The sequence below is a fragment of the Mercenaria mercenaria genome, chromosome 18 (assembly GCF_021730395.1).
Source record: "Mercenaria mercenaria strain notata chromosome 18, MADL_Memer_1, whole genome shotgun sequence".
In the NCBI taxonomy this organism is placed as follows: Eukaryota; Metazoa; Mollusca; class Bivalvia; order Venerida; family Veneridae; genus Mercenaria; species Mercenaria mercenaria.
This window is the reverse complement of record NC_069378.1, coordinates 43,743,382-43,759,255: the sequence shown is the minus strand read 5'-3', so window position 1 is coordinate 43,759,255 and position 15,874 is coordinate 43,743,382. Positions and strand designations below refer to the sequence as shown.

Sequence of the window (15,874 nt, the reverse complement as noted above, 5' to 3'; positions counted from 1 at the left end):
ATTCCAGCGGCGTATGGTCCCCGGCTGAAATCATAAGTTTGTCCTAAATGAGAAAACAATGGGCAAAAAAGATCGGGCATGATGTTAAAAAGTTGCCTCATTAGCCGTGTGGTTAAGGTCGCTGACTTCGGATCCCTTGCCCCTCACCGATGTGGGTTCGATCTTTACTCGGGGCTTTGATGTCAGCAAGCCATCCAGATGGCGGCTTAGGAAAGGTCGGTGATTCTACGATGGTGCCTGCCTGCGTTGACATAATGCACGGACGGGCACCTGGGGTCTTCCTCGACCACCAAAGCTTGGAAGACGCCATATGACTTATAATTGTGACGTCGCAACGTTAAACCAAACAAATTTGATTTTAAAGATACTCGTCCATTCTTTTCGTGGTAAAAATGAAGTTATCTCAAAGAAACTGTAAGTTTACGAAAGTTGACTTTGATATAACGTTATTGATATAAAACTTATGTTCAACATGTCGATGTAAATGTATATCATACGTCATTTCACACAGTGGTGTTTTCTGCCACGAGCACACATCATCGAACCAGTGAAAGTCAAGCCCAGACTTGACAGCTACACAATCTTCGTCACCATTCTGTGCATTTGGCTCTCCTGGGTACCAGTCAGTAAATGAAGGCGATGTGTGTGTGTCATACCATTCCCACAATCCCTCTGAACCTTCATCTGTCAGACCTATCCATGTGTCATCAGCTAAAATGTACCTGTCAGAGATACATGATAACAATGCACTTTTTCACATTTTCCATGATTTTTCACTTATCTGGAGAATCAAAATTTTCGAAAACAATTATTATTTGTGCAAACTGTGCAAAACGTTCAAAAACTTGGTTACTTTTTCCGTTTTCGAGGAAAAGACAAATTTCACGGTATTATGGCGTTTCTATTTTAGCAATATGTAAAAATAATCACTAGCGTTCTCGTTCGAAACAAAATGTATGCTAAGCTTGATCGTTAGTTTGTTATTTATGTTTGATGAGGGAATTGAAATGAGATAATGTGTAGAGAAATTGTTGATTGTTCGAATCTTGCATCCGTCCATACTTTTTATTTTGCATTACATTATGTGTGCAAGTTACTTGTAGCATTGACAGGTTTGAAATTGTATGCCAAAGATAGTGCTGGATATTTGTCTGGCAAACGAAATAACTGACGAACGCAATGCAAACTATAGATATCGGATCTAGGTTTGAAGTGACATATCCATAGATAAAATTAATATTTCAATTATTCTAAACAGGTAGCAATTGACATTAGATATCGAAAAATGACCAACTTGTTTTGTTTAAGTAGATTTTGAATTCTGTATAGTATTACAGCTACATTTCTCCTACTTTTCTTCAAATTTCAGCAGCATGACTAGCTCTTTTGAGAGTTTTCTACATATTGTATTGAATAAAAGAATGTGTTTATAAATAGAAAGTTCATACAATGCACATCATCACGTTATTTGTTTTATTCCAGTTACCAACCAATGAAAGCATTATCTAAACTTCGAAAACGAAATGGCGCAAGTCTATTCATGTGCTGCTTAAAATCATTAGAAGACAAAACTTGCAAAGCCTACCTTTGATAGATCGCAGGTAATCCTTGACAAACAAATTTTCAGCTTGATTATTTATGTGTACAAGATGTCCACCATGTTGATTGCAGTAATGCTGTACATTGAATATTAATAAGAGGGTCATTAAGGCACTGTATCGCTCACCTGACTTATTACATACTCCATATCATCCGGTATCCTATGTAATGTAGATTTCATTAAAGTAGATATTCTGAATTTATGTAGATTTTGATTACCAAGTTGACGATACATTTGGTTGAGTGACTTAGTTCGATCCTAGATCACTGAGTTTCGAAATAGCTTTCATAACGATAAATATTCTTACAAGATTTAGTGAAGATCAGATATAGATAACTAAGTCCAGAGTTAAACATTTTTTCTTCTATAATTTGACTTAGTGACATAGAGGATAAATTTCGTAAAGACATAGTAGAAAATGAGAACAACGTCTTCACTATGATTTAATATAGTGACCTAGTTATTTAACCAACAGTAACCTTGTTGCATACTTTATCTAGATGTCATAGTAACGAGCATTCCGCCTATGTTTTATGAAGATCAGGTCAGGTAGAAAGTTAGGCATCTGTAATGTTGACCACAAACATTTGAAAGAGTGGCCTAGAGTTTGACCTCATATGTCCCAGTTTTAGGATTTATGTAGATTTAATAGACTGACAATGACCTATAAAGATCAAGAGGACAATGCGGCCTCTGCAACGTTATCAATGTTTTTTTCCATTACCTGATGCAGTGACCTAGATTTCGATCTCCAAATTAGATTCTATAAAGGTCAGTCTAATGTTTGGCTTCTATTAAATAACCTTATTTCAAACTAGACTTAAACTGGGTAATGACAAACATTCTGACAAAGTCTTACTGAGGTTAGATAGAAAACGAGGCCTCCAGACAACCTATGATATAAACAAGGTTTTCAAAACAAATTTTCCCCATTTGGATGGGGATGTACCTCAGGCTACATCTTATGGGGTATATATTTCTCAATTAAATCGGTTTGCCAGAGCGTGTAGTCATGTCAAGCATTTCAATGAACGTAATCAATATATTACAAGTAAACTTCTTCAGCAAGGCTATCGTTATTACAAATTGCGTAAATATTTTACTAAATTTTATTATCGTAATTCTGATTTAGTTTTAAAATTCAATAGTAATTTAAAGACACTTCTGCGAGAAGGTATTTCTAAACCCGTTTTTTATGGGGATGTGGTTTACAAACTTCGTAAGATCTTGGGTCATGGTAATTTTCCAAATGTATTTGAAAAGATTATCAAACGTTTTATTAAAAGAGGTTACGACCCAACTGTTTTGAGACATACCGCATGTTTAGTGTTCAACCCGTTTACAGTTGGACACTACGCTTCCCTCTTTGATTGCGTCTGACGGAAGAGGGGGAGGACTCTATGATGAGCAGTTTTTAAATCCTACCAGGACTGAACTGTTTTGATATTTGTCTTCTGGCCTGTTTCATCGGGCCCTTAAGGGTGTTTCTCTTGTTGCTCTGTCTTCTGAAAAGGCATTGAGTACATACGTTTTTGGTTCTTAAGGTTTGCTTTTTATATATTCATACACGAGCATTTTTGTGTTTTACATGCCATGCCTTTTTGTTTCCATTACGTGTGTTAGAGATTCACCTGGAGGGGATTACTTTTATTTACACTGTCCCATGTCTTTGGAACATGGTGGGGGTAAGAGTGAGGTTGGGTGCGCACCATAAACCGGTTTAAGCTCCCCAGTGGTGTTTTTGCCACTGACCGTTCCAAGGCGGTGCCCCACTGTGTTCCTTTGTTTGTTCGTTTTGTCCTTGTGTGTTGACTTTGTGTGCGCGCGTGTGTGTATGCTTATTGTTCGTCTTGTCCTTATGTGTTGGCTTTGAGTGTGTGTGTGTGTGTTGTTCGTTTTGTCCTGATGTGTAAGCTTTGAGTGTGTGTGTGTGTGGTGCGCGCGTTTGCGTGCTGGGGGGTTCGTTTTGAGGAGGTTGCGCTTTTGGTGCGTGGCATTCCCTGTTTGATATTTTTCTTTGTTTTAATATTTACTGACCTAGTTTTTGACCAAGGATGACCAAGTTGAAAACTGATCCAATACTTTATTAAGGATAACATTCTGACCGGGTTTCATTCAGATTCGGCAATATTGTGACCTCCAAAGTGTAAACAGTCAAATTGTGTCGTGTCATAACAAAAGACGGACACAGTGTGTTCACAATAGCTCATATTGAGCACATTAAAGACTTTGTGCTATAAAGAGCTAAATTATTTTATAACTAGCACTTGAATAAGTTTGCACTGAAAACATTTTTCTTTGATACTTATAATTCGTAATGCAACTATACCTGGACAACTGGAAGATCTAGTCTAAGAGTACTACAAATTTTCATCAATGACTGGTCACCAACATTTTGCTTGTACATATCTTGTTAATCAAAAAATAAGCTGATAGGAAAGACTACATTGCATTTAACACACACGCACGCACGCACGCACGCACACACACACACACAGCACGCGCGCACACACACGCACAAAAACAAAACAACAACAACAAAAAACAGACAAGGTAACAAAATGACTTTGCTGAATACCTCAGCCTCAAAGAAGGATAGTGATCCTCCATGTGCAAACAAATAGCATGACCCATGGAACTCCGTCCATCTATCGTTGCAACTTGTAGATTCTACAAATGCTGAAAGAGTTAAAATCTAAAATAACTAAAACACAAACATTGTACCAAGGTAAAGAAAAATACATTCAGAATTAGTTCAGTTCTTGCCTTACTATGAGTGTAGTTCTTAATGTAAATATCGCCGACTGATACCAGATAATATATGGAAAACAACGATGAATATCAAACAAGGAAGCAAAGTTTAACAAGAGCTCGTCGAACACAAAATGCACCCCACCCCCTTGATGCATTCAGTAGTTGCACAAGGAACAGAAATTATATGCTCACTATGAACAAAAATTCTACTGTTTAGGTTCAATCTGATCTTGATCTTTAACCTATTGACCTAAAAATCAACAGGGGTCATCTGCTGGTCATGATCAACCTCCCTATTATGTTTCGTGATCCTAGGCCCAAGTGTTCTCAAAGTATCGTCCTGAAAGGGTTTAACTGTTTCGGGTCAATGTGGCCTTCACCTTTGGCCTACTGACCTCAAAATCTACAGGGATCATTTACTGGTCATTTACCTCCCCATCAAGTTTCATGATCCTATACCCAAGCGTTCTCAAGTTATTGTCTGGAAAATGTTTAAATGTTCCGGGTCACTGTATCATTGACCTTTGACCTACTGACCTCAAAATCTATACGGGTCATCTGCTGGTCATGATAAATCTCTCTATAATCTTTCATGACCCTAGGTCTTAGCGTTCTCAATTTCTCATCCAGAAGCCATTTAATTGTTCCTGGCCAATGTGACCTTGAACTTTGATCTAATGACCTCAAAATCAATAGGGGCCATTTGCTGGTCATGACCAATCTTCCTGTTAATTTTCCTGATCCTAGGTACAAGCGTTCTTGAGGTATCGCCCAGAAACCATTGTACTGTCACTGTGACATTGACCTTTGACCTAATGACCTCAAAATCAACAGGGGTCATCTGCTTGTGATGACCAACCTCCCTTACATCGTTCACGATCCTAGGCCAAAGCAACCTTGAGTTATCATCCGGAAACCGTTAACAGTTCACATGTCACGAGACCTTTGATCTTTAGACAGTATACCTCAAAATCTCGTCGAGCTGTTCATCTGTTGTCATGGACCCAACCTCCCTAAATCAACTTCTGACCAACTCCAAGCTTCTTGCGTTTATCCATCCGAAACCGTTATAAACTGTTACAGGACACTGTAGACCTTTTGGATATACAACCTACAAAAAATCAAATAGAGATACTGCTTGAAATGGCAAACCTCTTATTACTTTCATGATCTCTTATCCTTCAAGCTTCTTGAAATACATGTCAGAAATGATTGTACAATCAATCCCGACAGACCGACATCTTCTCAAAAACTAAAAAAACTCCTTCCATCTCGAAGTGTGCATAAAATTACATATCTCCGTCAACACACCAACACCACCCCAGTGACGTAGCATTAAGTAGATTACCACCGTCAGAACACATCACCAATCCCAACTCCACAAGCAACCTCCATAATAAACTTCAAAAAAAGAACCAACTTCACCAAAATAAAAAAACAATTTCAAAGACAACGGCTTCCAAAATCATACTAGCAAACAATAGTATAATACACATAATGGAAAGAGAAACAACAGATTAAAGGCCCAAAATCTGCCTCATTTAACTATGATACAAATTAGAACCAATTTCAATAACACCAAAATGAATAAATTAACAAATAAGTCATATTATTTTGCTCCGACTTTCATCTCGCAAAAACTAAAAAGAAGGTCAATAAAATAATCAAATATGAACGTCAGATAAATCCGACAATAATTACAGGACATCAAAACACCAGGCCCCCCTCATCTGATTAAGGATCGAGTCCCCACTCCGACTAAGAAAACATCATTTAGCCGCAAACCAGCTTGTTACGGTGAAGGGTCCGTGATTCAACGCCGTGCCCTCCATCTGGATAATGAAATAAAAGCACCAGGTTCTCCTGGTTCTGACTCCCCTCCACTATCAAAGCTTGACAGTCGTCAAATACAAAGTAATTGTTCGGTGGCGACTTTTTAAAACCCAACAAAATAAACTAAATTCCTTTTTTTAAAAATTCATTAGAATAATTGAATTTATTTTACATTTAACTAAAGATGACGATTTGGCGCCATGTATTAACCAAAAACTTCTTGCCCATGATTCTAGAAAAAAGTGTCTACGGCATAATCAAATCAACCCAATTTAAGCAAAAATATACACCAGTATTGCTACTAATTGTGCTTAACCATAGACTTTAACAATCGGGGGCCAGCCAACCCGGTAAACTAAATAAGTTATCCAAAAAGAAAAAGTTTGAACAAAGAAGCCAATCATCAATAAATCCACTGAACACAAATGATAATTAATTGAACAAAAAAAGCGTAACCACATAACCTTTATTAAAATTCCAAAAAATTTACAAATACTATTTAATCTAAGTAAATAGGTACATGGGCGGGAGTATTACATTTGCAGTTAGATATAATGGGTTCAAAATGAGCCTACTTTAATGTTTGGTTTGGGATTGTTTTGAACGCCCACATTTCACTATTAACCATGGAGCGCGGTGAGTCAAGTTAACCTAACTATTTTTCCCCCAGGGCTTCTGTACCATACAAAACTTTCTCCTCAATAAACTCCAACTCCCTACGTAATTATCAAAGAGGAAGACGAATTACATTCGTAGACACAATCCATTCCAATCAAATCATAACGTAAGATATACTCCTACCCTCGTGATCTAACTCGCCTACTCCCATCGAACAAAATGCCACAACTAAAAAAGACAAACAAATAAAACAACATGTATTAAAATTATTCTATATATCAATAGAATTTCAACCGAACATACAAACAAAATACAAACAACAAAAAACCCCAGATGGGTATATTTACTGATTAGAATTTTTGTAATTCTAACCTGTACTCCATACATTACCATGATAAATCCCATATACAAACATAGCCAATTAATGTGTTCAAGCGCGATTAAACCCAACTGGAGATAACTATGTTATGGCTTTTACTCTAGGATCTGAACAATCTTGTGTAGAGCGAGGTAGACCTGTCTTAGTATCAAAACAGTCTTCATATACCCCTCGGCAAAGAGACCCCTGACCTAATTTTTTCGTCTGTTATTCAAGTAATGACATACTATAACAAATTTAATATATGTATCATTCCACAAGACAAAATCAGTATTATGAGCATGCTATAAAATACTCCTAAAGTCGCACTTTACCTATCACACTTCAAAATTTTGAAAATATATCTTTAATGTCATTCAAGACCCCAATCTTCAAAAAAGTCGCCTAAGACATCAGAACAGTTCCAGAAGTCTTTTTTCTACAATAAAGTAATATCCCAAGTGTTTTACTTTGAAGACATAAAGACTTAACAATAAGTAAAATATTATGCACTTCATATCAAGCAAATACCATACCAGCGCTCGACGGTTTGAGCACCACAAAAACGAACAACTTCAATATATATTTAAACCAATGGAAAAACAATTTTTAACAATTAAGTTCTCAATTAATTTTAATAGAAATATAAAATTTTTATTCAAATGTCTTGTTACACAAAATAGAAGACGTTATTAGTATTTAGCGCTTATTTTATAAAAACTTGCATTAAAAATGTCATTACGAAACGTTTAAGTGAATTTGAAACAGCATGGAGTCAATCAGTCAATGAGCGACATTTATATTAAATCCTTACTGTTCATCAACCCTTTATGTAGCGGAGCGGCGAGGCGGTTCACTCCAACGTGCCACCTGGCGCTTCGTTCTTTCTTTTCTAATTTTCCAAACCCGAAATAAAAACGGCCCTAAATACTCGACACGCCAAAACATTGTTCCTCCCGGTCAAAATTTTTCACAACATTCCTAAATTCGAGAACCACAACCAATCAAAGAATAAATACCTGGATAAAGTGAGGAAACTTCTGGCAATATTGCAGCAAAAACAAAAATCCTCATTTCTGAATCTTTTGCTGGCCCAAATTAACATTATTTGGGATAAGAAATATACACTACTATTGGAGAAATGGTGTTAAAACAAACCCGTAAATATCAACATCCATTAGAGCGTTTGACTCGTACGGAAACTAATCCACTCCCTCTGGAATAATCCCCAAAGACGCCCCCATATTTTCCTGAAAGCGAAAGTTTCAATCATCTTTCCCAAATAAATGCGGAGCGCGAGCGGGTATTTTTTTTTATATTACCTAACCCATTATCTAGGTATATTATTTTTAACCCGTTGTAACATATCATTTTAACTTTTTTTTTAAAAATTATAGAACCAAACACTGATTGAAATATCGTCATTTTAAAAATATTACACAATTACAATTATACATACTTAAGACTTTTACCATATTATCAAACAGTATAATAACCAGCAATGGGTATAATAAGTCACAGACTTTCCTTGAACCCCAGAAATGCTCAGAGTACAGCGTCATAAACTCCCTTAACCGCTGTCATTAATGTTCACGTAATATATTAAAGCATAAGGAACAAAGAATATATTTTAATATATTGGCATTAATATAAGATACACTACGCATCTAAAAAATTGACACTGGAAAAACACTGAAGAAATTTTGACATTATGAATATAAATTTTTTATCTTTTCAACAGGTAATAAAGCGAGAGGCGGGAAAACATCAACAGCAACAATGTTCATAGTACCAAAATTTACATCAATGTCTATAAAGGTTCGTGAAAATTGCTTTGGGAAATGTTAATTGTACAACTCTAATTGCCGTTTATTGCCATAAATAATAAATCTTTAAAGAGGACCGTAAAATTCCACTGAATTTATGACCATCATAAATAAAGAGAATTCTATTTATAGTAGAACAGATTGAACCCTTAATAAGTCATAAGACATATATTCAGTGCAATCCAAATACCTAGTAAACCTAACAGCCTTCTTAAATCAGATTAACCGCTCATATTTAATAAAAGTATAAAAACCACTAAACTATATAAGCAATTACGAATGGTATCTTTTGACTCATGGTGTTAATGTTCATTCATTAATTGATACCCGTAAAGAGTTTCTTCCCGATTCCGAGCTAGACTTCACACCCAATTGCTTGAAAGGGATTTTACCAGAATTTTTTGTTCTTACCATAAATAATTTCCACATGCTGCAACTCGGCGCTGATGATGTAACGGAAACATAGGTTATTGAAAACACGCAATACCTTATTGCATTGAAAATTATACTTCAAAAAAATCCAGATCCCTAAACAATCTATATATTAAAAAATGTGAGTATTTCCCCAATTTTAACTCTGGACCAACCATTTACTAACTACAAATTTTTGACCCAAAAAAAAGTAAACAGATTCAATAAATGTGGCGTTTTATTTTTTGCAGTGTGGGGGTTAGAATTCCCTTCAAGAGCTGTTTTGATTTTCTTTAAATATCCCGCGCGGGTTGGATTAGAAGGGACTAACATCTCTTTTTTGTTTTTGGCTTCAATAAAAATCTAAATTAAGTGCCGCCTGGTGCCGTCAACCACACTGTTTCAAGCCAGATGATTATACAAAATTAAGGCATCCGAAATATAAATCATTATCTTCTGTCCACATTTTTAACTTGACCCTGAGCAACAAAAAAAACACACCATGTTTGATAACAGCATAGGATATAAAAGGATCTAGTGCTAAAAATAAGGCATGTATTAAACATCTTTACCATAAAAGTCAATACAAGATTGAGTTAAGTGACAATCGCACTTTTTTAATATTCGTCCAATATCAGTATTAAAAAATGCGAAATGCCTCCTTCCCTGCACCTAGACGAAAATTCAAGCGATTCGCTAAATAGCACAAAAATCTTGTTTATCACAATTACGAAGTGTTATCTAAATAGTTACTGCTGATTGATGAATACTTAGTTTACTTTTTGGAATGAAAGACTGCAAATAAAATGGCAATAATATAAATAGAGTGAATATGAAATAGTTTGGGAACATTTACAATATATTTACCAGAATAGAAATTCAAAAATGCATGACATTCTTTTTGACAGGCCTGTTTTTGCCTTTTTTGGCGACCATTATAGAGGATTATTCTTCATACGCCATTTAATTGGGTTCCAAAAAGTGGAAAAAAAAGCGTCAACTCCATTTATTTTGACAGGGAATGTTTTCATCTTGAAGTATTCTGTATAAGTTCAAGTTGTTTTTAAAGAAAGGCTGGAATAACAATGCACAATTGCAAAAGAGTCCATGCCTATAAAGAACATAAAGATAAAATAACTGTGTCTTTAGGCCATACACATAATAACGTATATCGCGAAAAATAATATATTATTCAACTAGTAGTGGAGTTGCCCTAATACTGTCAGAATAAATTCTCATGTTCCCTTAATATTTTGCAACATGCAGTCGCTTTTCCGATTCATCATACCATATACCAAATGGCATAAAATAATGTGTTTTCCTTTAGTTTTACAATTTTTTTTTGTTTCCCTGGTAATTAAAATAATACATATTTATTTAAAAAAAACCTTCACATATTATTGCGTTTATTTATGAATAAACATTTCTATAATACACATAATATAAAGCGTTCTAAACCAAGAGATGTCCTAAATAAAAAAAAATCAAAAAATGACTAGGAACTTTTTATTTAAAAGCAAGAGTCATTTCTATAAAAAAATATAGCAACCCCATATCGAATCTAACAGTAATTACATCTCCTTTGGTCAAATTGGCCAACGATTCGCCAAACCGCCCATATCAATATTCATAAATTTATGTAAATGTGTATGTAGGGCAATCATGTGGATTTAATAATAAATTAAAGGTAAAAAGTAAAATCCGACCATCAAACTACAACAAGATATCATAATGTGTTATTTATGAAACCCCCATGATGCAATGACCCATTAACATAAAATGAACATGCTAGAACTGGAAATTGATCTGTCCATTTGCTGAACTAACTAAAGTGCGATCCTTTTGCATAGTTCATATGTAATAAAACATATACAACTTCTGCATGTTACAATAATTATAATCACTTAAAGCGTAAACAAAAAGTAAAAATCACATCTAGAATTCAAACTTTATTTTTATCTCAGTATTATTACTTTAAGTAAACTAGCAACATTGTATTACATTAGATTTACATATAAATCGTTCGTTGAAAAAAAAATATATATTGGCGCCCCGTGCTTCAAAGACTTGTAGAATAATAAATTAATAAGAAAATCAAAAACCCTAAATAATAATTGACATAATACTCTCTTTTATCAATAAATCAGTGTCGTGTAAATTATACGTAGACAAAAAAAATGGTACCCAAACTGACCCATGACTGCACAAAGGAATCAACATACTGGGTAAGTAACATACAATTGCCATGTAATTGATCGAAGGGACAAGTTTACAACAGCAAACCTTGACATAATTTAATTTTTGGTAAATTTCACTAAAAATTTTCACCAATAAATCGCACTTGATAAGGTTTTTAGCCTAGAATGATACTTTGCCCGAAATGTAAATTATGATACAATCCATTACACACAAGCAACATATTTGATGAATACCCCTATCCTAATGTAAAATCATACAATCGCAATAAATTCACCCCAAACCACTGGCCTTCAAATTAATTATCTCAGGAAAATAAAGCAACTGAAACTTGTGTAAACGAATGTCCACTTTGATTTTTGATATACGACTGAAAGTTTTACCCAGTTATAATCCTCCAACAATTAGAAATGTCTACCACACTTTATTAGTAATGGGGGAGAATAAAAAAACACAAGCTCAAATAAGTTCAATGCCTATACGAAATGATCAATAACTGGTCATCATTACTTATAAGACAACGTTCTTAAACAACATTTTCAAACTGAAAAAGGTAGCACGAATGAAGAATGGAATTTATCATCAGTAAGTGAAAAGAACCTGTCGTTTATAATTTCAATAAAACACCACACAGTTTTTGATAATTCACTGTATTTCGAATATAACAAACATCTATACAAATTTGCAGGATGTTCATAATCGGAAATAAACACTATAAAATATAAAGAGGCATACCTGCTTCTTTAAGCGTTTTATGACACTACATCGCGTTTATATGGACAAGATTTATATGGATAGTGAATAGTATTTTACGGCGAATCGACACAAAAAGGTCATGTATCACCGAGAAGCTATCTTGAAAACGTAAAATGAAAAATATTAATGAATTAACATTTAATTATGCAATGTATTAGCTATGGATTCCAGGTTTTCTGGACTGGCACAATTTAATCTTGCAGTAAACGGGACGCATGTTTAGTCCTCCGCAAAAATATATTTTTTATGCATTATAAAGATTGATAGTGCTCAATCCATTACATTCAAAGGACGCAAATAATAATATATTTGCATAAATCATGCACATGACCATTCTTCAAAACGGCAGGAAGCAAAACTCATTTATTAACATAAATTAGAGATATATAAAAATATAGAAACAATTATTCATAAATCATGACAAAGGAGGATTAGAAAGACCTTAAAAATAACAATCCTTAACATACGCTCAGATAAAATTCAAAAAAGTGGTCATGGAAAATATCGTTATTTTTTTATTAATTGAAAAAACGAAACATCAAATCTGAATAAATAAATCTTAAACTTAATAAATTCAAGTCACCATAATTCTTCTTAGGAACAATTTATCCACGTTGATTAAATTAAAGTAATAAAAAAATATATATAATATAATAGATATATAAATATATCTGACATAAAAAATAATATAAAAATAAAAATATAATTATAATAAATAATATATATAAAAATATATATACAACACCTTAGGCTAGCTAGCGATACTCAGACCACACACACTATTTTAAATTCCGAATTGCTTTAAAATAAATTTAGAGAACATATGACACGATGCAAAATAAGCCAATCCTTTTTCACTGGTTCCTTACAGAGCAAATCACATGACAACTAACAGTTAAAACTCGAATCGGTGATGATGGTCGAACGCAACAAATAGCACTAAACACCTCGAAAAACGCAACTAATAATGCATCACGTCTAACATGGTACAGACGATCAAACACGATCTACTAACAGACACAGAATTGAGGGGATAGAAGACGTTCCCATCAACAAGGCTTTTGTGACAAGATATGTATTTTTCCTGTAGACAACACGATTCCATATTGTAATTTAATGCCATATCTGATAAACACTGGAACGGCTTGATGACCGAAGACAATCTAAAATGGCGGCTAATGTACACTTATAAATTCTATATTTGTTTGAGATAACTATTTTCTTTATTAACTTCCTTTTTGTACCATTTGCAAACTGCACCAAATTCAAACAAGAATGAAAAAGAAATTATCTAAAACTCCCAAATTTTTGTTTAATCAGTTGGTTCTAAAAATGTCCTTTGACTTTACTTTTATTGTCCTCAGATGAATCTTTCTTTATTAAAGAATGTCTATATTGTAAGACTAATGCCAGCTGATTTATTCAATATATTATAACTATATAAATTTCCTTTCAAATTCAAACACGATTTTGTACTGTTATTAGTGCTGTTATATGTCTTGAAAATCGAATCAAGAATTCATTTAAATTATAGGTTTGCAACACAAGATGATTGAAAAAACATTTATTAGATTATTTGAAAATTTGGAAATATTTTAAAAAACGGAACCTCGTTTATTCCTCTTAGTACACTCAATACACTTAGCAATTAATATTGTTGGTAAAAAAATAAAAACCAAAAATGAAATGACATGAATAAAATATTCAATATTTGAAACTTCCTTACTTGCTGATATATATTTCTAATAAATATTTGTCAAAAAAGCTAAGTAAAACACATCTGGTGTTATGGTGACTAAATTTTGTTTTAAAAATGGTTTTAGTTGGTTCCTGCTCACCCCGGCTATAGGGCGCGGACGACTGCATACACTTTCACTACCGTCCATGAAAACCTGCGACCAGCATCGTTTTCTTTGTTTTGTTTGTTAAGCGACCGTGGAGTTTCCAACAAAATACATATACAAACTATTAAACAATGTGAAACTTTTAAAAAACCCCATTATATATTTTTTTCCTATTCAATATTAATATTAAGAAACATATTTTTACAGTATAATATATATTAATTATTTCTTTTAGTTAATAGAATCTTGCACGTTGCTTTGTAGGGAGATGTACGCTTTTCATATCTGTCAATAAACACGTCTGCTAATTATTTTGCATGGACAGGGGCGTATTATGAATTCAAAGGACCTTGGTGGATTTTATTTGTACTAATATTCTATGATTTAAGTGTGACACATCTGATCACTGTTCCATTCCCAATGGCTTGAAGTGAAAAAGGCCATCTTTGGACATATACCTATATATCTTAAATAAACATTACATTTTTACCATTTTGACATTTCAGACTACAATTCTACAAACAACCAAAATCCATCATCTAGTATTATATTTCGACTCGTATACAGAACATGTATAGATTTGTTAGAAGGTGAAATTCACCTGTAAACGTTAAAACAAACATTAATAGTACCGCTCTCAGCACAGGACAAGATAATCATTATAGAGAGGACTCCAAATGACATATAATTAGTTTTATATAACACCTACACCCTTTACCATTTCCGACCCGCAATACAGCATCAAAAAGTGTTAACGCTATAAGCAAGAAAGAAAATGTAGTATATGTATAAATAATGTTACAACACTCACTGCTTTTTACGTTTTATAGATGAACCCTCTTGGTAAAAAGAAAAAAATAACTGATGCTTTAAAAGGGTAAGCCCATGTAAAAGTAAGATGACAAATATAATATCTATAACTAAAGAAGGATATCTCCAAGGATTTCATTACACTTTTTGATGGGGGTATGAATTCCTTAACCTGACGAAGATACAAATAATATCATCTTGTTCAAAGAAATTTGACCAGATGGTCTCTATAATTATTAATTTCATGACGATATAATCCCTTTCAAAAAAGACCTAAGTGCTGGAGCTGTTTTTTGCCTGTTTCTGTAGTGTTAAACGCCCTACACGTTGTCAAAACACCTCAATATGTTACAGTGCAAAGACAATAATGTAATAATTTTTGAAGAGTTTGGCCGATTGGATGCAGATAAGATGTACCCAAAAAGGATCGTCAAAACAGCATAAAATAGCTGGACGATGTGGGGGAAAGCCATATTGCGGGGTGTCTGAAAAAATAAACACTACCAAGCAACAAAAAACGACTTTTATCGTTCTGTATTCACATCTGTATCTTGCATTTTAATCACATATCCCATATCATGTTTTATGTAACAGTCAAATACAAATAAAATATTGAATGTCTTATTCATAACAGAAAATAAACAGATCCGTTTTTGCAGATTTAATGAAATAAAAATTTCCTAATTTCCTAATTGAAATTATTCACTGCTCTTAAGATAACCCAAAGAATTTTACCAGTGATAGTAGATACATTAACATAAAGTCTAGAAGTTATTTCCAAGTCCTTGGAAAATAACCAAAAAAAAGATTTCACAAATTAATAAAAGTTTTTTATGATAGTTTTTGTTAATATCAATAACAGAAGTTT

The 15,874-nt window shown here is 33.7% G+C and overlaps 1 long non-coding RNA gene across 1 annotated transcript; it reads right to left on the bottom strand.

The window, feature by feature from the left end:
• Positions 1-503: 503 nt before the first annotated feature.
• LOC123543655 (uncharacterized) lies at positions 504-4,278 on the bottom strand. Its single transcript, XR_008368388.1, has 3 exons — positions 4,179-4,278; positions 1,586-1,676; positions 504-711 (listed from the first exon to the last, which is right to left on the bottom strand). It is a non-coding gene; the product is annotated as an uncharacterized LOC123543655 (long non-coding RNA).
• Between the last annotated feature and the right edge of the window lie 11,596 nt (positions 4,279-15,874).